This window comes from Pseudophryne corroboree, chromosome 11, assembly GCF_028390025.1.
Source record: "Pseudophryne corroboree isolate aPseCor3 chromosome 11, aPseCor3.hap2, whole genome shotgun sequence".
Lineage (NCBI taxonomy): Eukaryota > Metazoa > Chordata > Amphibia > Anura > Myobatrachidae > Pseudophryne > Pseudophryne corroboree.
Genome location: NC_086454.1, coordinates 220,359,652 through 220,368,228, shown reverse-complemented (window position 1 = coordinate 220,368,228; position 8,577 = coordinate 220,359,652). Strand labels below are relative to the sequence as shown.

General features: G+C 43.2%; 1 pseudogene; it reads right to left on the bottom strand.

Annotated features, from left to right (window-relative positions):
• Nucleotides 1–7,611: 7,611 nt before the first annotated feature.
• LOC134971456 (5S ribosomal RNA) lies at nucleotides 7,612–7,730 on the bottom strand (annotated as a pseudogene).
• Nucleotides 7,731–8,577: the final 847 nt, after the last annotated feature.

The following is an 8,577-nucleotide window of genomic DNA, read 5'->3' as shown; positions in this document are numbered from 1 at the left end:
CTATTTAGAAAGTGACCTTCCTAAAATGGCCACTGAGCCTCCCCTTTCCACATCCATGAGGTTTACACAAGATGGTGGACAGGCCATGTGGTTAGGCCAAAATGGAGGACATACCATGCGGCTCCTTTGTCACAAAGAAATCACAAATTATACAAGCACCAGAAGTTACTTTAGGCCTGAGTTAAAAAAAAAAAAAAAACTATATCAAGGCTATGCAGCAACTTTTAAATGTACTTTTAAATCTACTTAACAGATAAACAATCCAATCTGAATCAAACACAATATGACTTAGTTGAACTTTGTTTTGCAACAATAAAATACATTTTAGCATTTTAAATATTATCAGAAACACATTGTCCCTTGAATTTTCATATCATTGGCTTACTGATAACACAACAGAACACACACATATGATTTCTCAGCGTCACAATGCGTCCACCATAAGCTGATCGACCACAGCGTCGCGTTTGTAATGTACAGTGCATCATTAAGACCGTGATATTCCGGACGAGCCCCCATCTGTAAATACCAAATTGCTTTCTAACAAATATTTAAAATGCCCGCTCTAATATATACTGCAGACGCCAGGCGCATCTTATTACCATATACGATAAAAGTGCGCTGTACATCTCAAAACACTACATCCCTTAAGAGAAGAGAATACACCCACACATTATCTGAGTTCCAAAGCTCATTGATGTATATATTTGTTATTAAAAGGATATGTATTCAATATATCACAATGTACAGTATACATATAGTTAAATGGTTAGAATTTATACAGTAATCAGTTAATACAAAATACATACAGTTACAGGCCAGCATACAATACCATTCCCTCAATGCATCCTCCTCTTAATATATCTCTATCTCTCAGCAAATAAATACAGGAACTGGTCTGGCAACATCTCCACCATTGTTTGGGACAAAACAGCAACTAACTCCTGTGTGTCTGATCAGCAATGTGTTATCTAGTTTGGGGGAGTGCACACATCTAGTCTAAGGGAGGGAACTTTCTCATTCATGATGAGTCACTAGTCTGTTCGTATGCTAACCAGGTTCAGCCTTGAAGACATCAAAAGGGCTGGGCTGAGTTTCCTGTCCACCACCTGTTTGGAATGTCCATTGTCCTAATAAGAGTGATTTTAGCTTTCATACATTTAATCATAACTACTTGTTGCAATGTCCTACAACTTAATAACAAGTATCAAATGAATCTACACATTAATCTGGTTGTTTTAAAACCAAATATGACATGTCTATCTTGCTCTGCTCCAATAATACACATACATGACGTTACTCCATTATATAATTTTAAATCATTATGATGTCTGGCGCTTGATATGTTATACTTATGTGCTGTATGAAATAATGGTCGAATCCATTTCTGTGGCATGTCCGTGTAAATGCGTGTGTTACCATATATTGCTGTGTTCGCTGCATGTATTTGCAAGCATAGCGACTCATAATGTGTGTAGTCTGTATGTTCTCTCTATGTAATATTTTTGACTTCGACACTGTACAGATGTAGCTATGTTCATGTTACTGCGATGCGGCATGTTGTATCAGGGCATGCAGCATGACATGCCAGGCTGTGACTGTTCACAGTTGGCTGTAAATAATCGCAACCTGGAATTACATGTAGCAAACCATGGTGCGCATGCTGCAATACAGCAGAGATGAGCATGGCTACATTTCTACAGTATGGGAGCAAATTACATTTAACCATTTTCTCCCAAACCATAGAAAACAAACAATGGCCATTCATACAAATTGGTTATATCTTATAAAGCATTGCTGATTCTGCATGCTGCAGATGGCTGAATATTGTGAGTCTGACCCTGACCTACTGGATGTTGTCACACAGAGTAGCTGGAACCCTGTCAATTCACTGCATGCTCCGGTCCTTGTAGACCTGCTGAGAGTGCTATCTACATGATTCTGAAAGTTGTGTTTTATATATATATATATATATATATATATGAATAAAATGAAGAATAGCGCCTTGGATGATCCTAATATAAACAAATACGTATAATAAATATACCTAGAACCATTCAACACCCCCCAGCTATCAGTGGGTGGCAGCTCCTGCCCAAAAGTGGGTTACAAATATACAAAATGGAGTGCAATAGAGCTACTACTGGTGTTTTGGTATGAAATAATAAGTGATAATTCACCATGTGAGACGTGAAAGGGTGTGAATTATTTCAGAGAACAACTTATCTCTCTACACGTCTTCAATTTTGATGACACTTTGATGCATGTAAATTATAAAAAGGAAAAAGAGAAACATAGTGTATACTGTATAAACCAAATACTCCTAATTAGGAACCTTGCTGGTCCCAAAAACCGAATGAGAGCATGGTAAATGAAAAGGCAAGACAATTTAATATACAGTCCTGAAGCAAATGCAGGTAGCAAACGTACAGGATAAACATATAAGATCAGCTTATCTGTCCACTCTGGGACTATTCATGGTTTAAGCAGCAAATCCTAGTCCCATAAAAAAGTATGACAATTAAAAAAACAGTCCTGAAGCATATGCAGGTAAAAAAACCTACAGGATAAACAAATAAAAACAGCTTATCTGTCCACTCTGGGAAGTTCAGGGTTAAGCAGCAGGCCCCAGTCCCAATGCATTTCATCCTATAGCAAAGGACTTCATCAAGGGGAATTATTTCATACCAAAACACCAGTAGGCGCTCTATTGCACTCCATTTTGTATATATATATATATATATATACATATATATATACAAACAAATCTAGAAAACCACAGCACTCGCCACCCCAGAAGCGGGGTGCAATATCTGCACTCACCACTCATAGGGTGGGGTGCATGCAGCCCATGGCCACCAACCCAATTATATACAAACAGAAAGTTCAGCACTCACCATAGCACCATAGCAAGCTCACTTATCCTCACAACATCAATTATTAACCGTGGTCACGGGCCTTTTCATGCACCCCTGTGTAATCTCACTTGTTCTAAACCTGTGTCAGCTGCTCCTTAGTAATTTATCAGCCAGTGTCAGGTGACTAGTGTACCTTTAAAAGCCATAAGATGCATGGCAGATACACATTAACCTAGTGGGCAGGTGTGCAGTATATTATGTGTGATACAGTTGCCAGGTTTTAATTTTTGAGACTTTGTGATAGTGTAGGACCTGCATGAAGGTGGGGTACCTTGGCGAGCGGTATGCAGGCTTCCGTGCATTGGCCAATTCACTAACTAAACCCCCATCATTTATTTATTGATGTTGTGAGGATAAGTGAGCTTGCTATAGTGAGTGCTGAACTTTCTGTTTGTATATACAGGTATATATATATATATATATATATATGTTTATTTATTTATATATATATATATATATATATATATATATGCTGCAAATGGTCCGGCACTCCAATAACACGTGCTTAAGTCCCTGGTGCCCTCACTTTCCAAGTGGTAGATAGAGTCAGAGCAATGTGCGGCACTCAGGTTTACAGAAACAAATAATCACCACTGTCCGTCCGTTCAAATGAACGGACGGACAGTGGTGATTATTTGTTTCTGTAAACCTGAGTGCCGCACATTGCTCTGACTCTCTCTCTCTCTCTCTCTATATATATATATATATATATATATTAATGTACACTCAGGAAGAAAGACAGTGAAACTGGTCTCCTGGTCAACGTTTCAATTATCAAGTAATTTTCATCCTGACGAAAATTACTTGATCATTGAAACGTTGACCAGGAGACCAGTTACAATGTCTTTCTTTCTGAGTGCCACTGAAGTGTACATTTATGTTAGTAACTCTGCCGTTGTGCAGTGTGAATCTGAGGGCACCGGAGCCAGTATTCTGCTTTGTTAGTCCCATGGTTGAGTGCCGGATCCAAGATTGATAAATATATATATATATATATATATATATATACACTGCTCAAAATAATAAAGGGAGCACTTAAACAACACAATGTAACTCCAAGTCAATCGCACTTCTGTGAAATCAAACTGTCCACTTAGGAAGCAACACTGATTGACAATCAATTTCACATGCTGTTGTGCAAATGGAATAGACAACAGGTGGAAATTATAAGCAATTAGCAAGATACCCCCAATAAAGGAGCTGTTCTGCAGGTGGTGACCACAGACCACTTCTCAGCTCATATGCTTTCTGGCTGATGTTTTGGTCACTTTTGAAAGCTGGCGGTGCTTTCACTCTAGTGGTAGCATGAGACGGAGTCTACAACCCACACAAGTGGCTCAAGTAGTGCAGCTCATTCAGGATGGCACATCAATGCAAGCTGTGGCAAGAAGGTTTGCTGTCTCTGTCAGCGTAGTGTCCAGAGCATGGAGGCGCTACCAGGAGACAGGCCAGTACATCAGGAGACATGGAGGAGGCCGTAGGAGGGCAACAACCCAGCAGCAGGACCGCTACCTCCACCTTTGTGCAAGGAGGAACACTGCCAGAGCCCTGGAAAATGACCTCCAGCAAGCCACAAATGTGCATGTGTCTACTCAAACGATCAGAAACAGACTCAATGAGGGTGGTATGAGGGCCCGACGTCCACAGGTGGGGGTTGTGCTTACAGCCCAATACCGTGCAGGACGTTTGGCATTTGCCAGAGAACACCAAGATTGGCAAATTCGCCACTGGCGCCCTGTGCTCTTCACAGATAAAAACAGGTTCTCACTGAGCACATGTGACAGAGTCTGGAGACGCCAAGGAGAACATGCTGCTGCCTGAAACATCCTCCAGCATGACCGGTTTGGCAGTGGGTCAGTAATGGTGTGGGGTGGCATTTCTTTGGGGGGCCGCACAGCCCTCCATGTGCTCACCAGAGGTAACCTGACTGCCATTAGGTACCGAGATGAGATCCTCAGACCCCTTGTGAGACCATATGCTGGTGCAGTTGGCCCTGGGTTCCTCCAAATGCAAGACAATGCTAGACCTCATGTGGCTGGAGTGTGTCAGCAGTTCCTGCAAGACGAAGGCATTGATGCTATGGACTGGCCCGCTCGTTCCCCATACCTGAGTCCAATTGAGCACATCTGGTACATCATGTCTCGCTCCATCCACCAACGCCACGTTGCACCACAGACTGTCCAGGAGTTGGCGGATGCTTTAGTCCAGGTCTGGAAGGAGATCCCTCAGGAGACCATCTGCCACCTCATCAGGAGCATGCCCGGGCATTGTAAGGAGGTCATACAGGCATGTGGAGGCCACACACACTACTGAGCCTCATTTTGACTTGTTTTAAGGACATTACATCAAAGTTGGATCAGCCTATAGTGTGTTTTTCCACTTTAATTTTGAGTATGACTCCAAATCCAGACCTCCATTGGTTACTAAATTTGATTTCCATTGATAATTTTTGTGTGATTTTGTTGTTAGCACATTCAACTATGTAAAGAACAAAGTATTTAAGAAGAATATTTCATTCATTCAGACCTAGGATGTGTTATTTTAGTGTTCCCTTTATTTTTTTGAGCAGTGTGTGTATATATATACTGTATATATATTTATGCAAACAGTGGTCCAAGTGGGCTGGTATGTGGCGGTATGGCATACCGGCACTTCGACAAACCCGGAAGTCTTTTTTTTAAAATAGCAGTGCAGTGTGCAGACTCGAGGAGTGTGACACTGCAGAGGCACCACTGAGCAGTAGGAGGTGGGGGGAGTGGCTCACTGGACGAAGGTGAGGCAGTGTGTGAATGCACTCTCAGCAGGAAGGGGAGGCGCGCTGGTCAGTGTGTGCGCCATGGATGAGGAGCTGTGCAGCGTGCGCTGCTGTGCGAGTGCAGTCAGTGTGTGTTCTGCAGGTGGAGTGTGTGTAGTGGTGGGGGGGGGACACAGTGTGAGTCTGTGTGTTAATTTTTGCAGTCCAGTGTGTGTGGGGGAGGGAATAGTATGAGTGTGTGTGTGTAGTCTGTCTACAGTCTGAGTGGGTGTGTGAGGAGGGCTGTCGGTGTGTGTAATCTACATTCTGACTGTGTGCTTGTTTGTAAAGGGGTGGGGCAGTCTGTGTGTGTGTTTCATATTGGCTTTACACCTGTAGTGTTTTATAGAAGGCAGTGTAAAAATGTACACATGTGATAGGTATGTGGATGGTAACACAAACTCGTGTGCATGGAAACCCCCTTCACAAATCCTGTGTTTGCCCCTGGTAGCAGCCGCCAGAGCCTCAGTGTAGCAGGGGCTGGACTGGACAGCAGAACACCCACCCCCGCCGGCACAGCGTAACCATCCGGGCATCAGGCAGAGATGGCTCAGGCTGCAGACTCCATGTAGCGGGGTGGTGGCCCGGGGCACAACATGGCGGGTGAGCAACATGGTTGTGTAAGTGTGTCAGAGCGTGGTGAGTGTCTGTGGCCACTGGGCGCTGTGTAGAAGTGTGTGTGGGCTGTGCGTCAGTGGGCACTGTCCCTGCCAGGCTGTGGGTGTCTCCTCTGTGCCCTCTCCTGTGTGACTTCCTATCATGCAGTGAGCGGGTAGCTGCCATCTTTCAAATTCCACGCTGAAATTGGCAGCCAATCAGGAGCGACTGTGCGGCCACTCCTGATTGGCTGCTTGTCCACGGCAGATTTCATGGTGGACGCTGCCTCGGGTCTTCTCACCACCGCCGCTGGCAAGGGCCTTCTCCTCCTCACCACCGCCGCTGGCAAGGGCCTTCTCCTCCTCACCATCGCCGACTACAGTCTCTGCACTGCCGCCGACCACAGGAACTGTTCCCCATGTCCCTCTGTCACTGCTGTCCCTCACCCTGTCACTCTCCCTGTCCCTGCTGTCACTCTCTCTGTCACTGTCCCAGCTGTCACTCTCTCTGTAACTGTCACTGCTGTCACCCTCTCTGTCACTCTCTCTGTCCCTGTCCCTATGTCCCTGCTGTCACTCTCCCTGTCCCTTATTTGTGGATCATACCGTGTTGCATAATGTGAATTGTGGATCATACCATGTTGCATAATGTGAATTGTGGATCATACCGTGTGGCATAATGTGAATTGTGGATCATACTGTGTTGCATAATGTGAATTTTGGATCATACCGTGTGGCATACTGTGAACTTTGGATCATACCGTGTAGCATAATGTTAATTGTGGATCATACCGCCCAGAGTCAAGGAAGAGAAACAATAGTATATGCACAAGGAGAAAAGTATGACTCTTGTTTGGGCGCACTCTTGTTTAATTATCTAAGTGTTGGTTGATAAATGAAGTGCCTAAAGGTTAATAGTATAGTCTTTTGATTCTGCTCTCTAAAATACGTGAAAACTCAACAAGACAAATTAGACAGAAATAGCCATTGATATGCCAAATGGGAGATGTGTCTCCCAAAAAAATTGTAAAATGTTCAGATCTTAATTATGCCTGGATAATGAAAGTAGCTACATACTATGCTGCCTCCATCTGCCAAAGATCTGTACAAACTGAGTTTGTATTAATGCAGCCCTAAATTGGGTTAAGTACGTGAGTGGAAGAGCCCACACACTACTAAACAATTCTATTGGTTTGCCACTGTTATGGATAGGTAAATTGTGACGAATAAGGTTCAGGAGGTAGTAGGATTAAGTATAAGTGGTCATACTGCTGTTGGTGTTGTTTCTATAGGGAAGGGAGTCTTCCTACTTCACCGGGTATTCCCTAGCAGTCGCCTGTCTAAGTACTGACCCAGCCCACCTCCGTTTAGCTTCCAAGATCGGACGAGATTGGGCGTGAGCGTAGGGGTATGGTCGTAGAAAGAACTGACCCTATACCACCAATGAGAGTGCACCGAAACGGAAGGATTGGTTCCTCCTCAGGAAAAAGGATACAAGGACTTCATTGAGAAGGAGAATGACCACAGTCGGGTAAGTGTGAATCTGCTGTCCACGTTAGACTGAAGAGACGGGTCCCTTGAGGGGACACGCTTACCAGAATCGTGGATGAGAGTTCACAGAAGGAAGAAAAGCAAGAAGATAATTGAGGGTAGAAAAGATGTTGAAAAAAGCAATGAATTAAATACAGTAGGTCCCTTTCGGTCACCTGGGTTGTTTGAATACTAATGGATCCTAGTAATTGTGACGGATAATCAAGCAGGTACCAAAATGACAAGAAAATATTTTATAATAATAACCATGAAAATAATAATAAATTCTTGTAATTGGTACCAATTCACTAAGTAGGTATGGCGTTACTTGTGCATAGCAGACCCTAGTAGTATTTTACAACCAACGAACTTGTATGATATACCACATAACCTTAGAAATCACTAGTAACAGTGGCAAAGAATTTTACCATCAACAACAATTGTTGCTTATTTGACATGAAATAATGTGTGAGACCGATGGATTGTCACCTCTGAAGTAGTTCCCTGGGTGACATGCCCTCAGAGGGACAAAAACATCATACACACAGCTTGAAACTGTCTAGGGCAGACTCACTGCGGGATCACACAACACCTGTCCCTGTTACATTGAATGCAAAGAGAAAATATCCCTTGATGTCATAAGCAAAACACCTGTCCCTGTTACATTGAATATAAAGAAATAATATTTCTTGATGTGTATAAACAAAGAATTAGGCGAATATGTTGTACTCATACACTG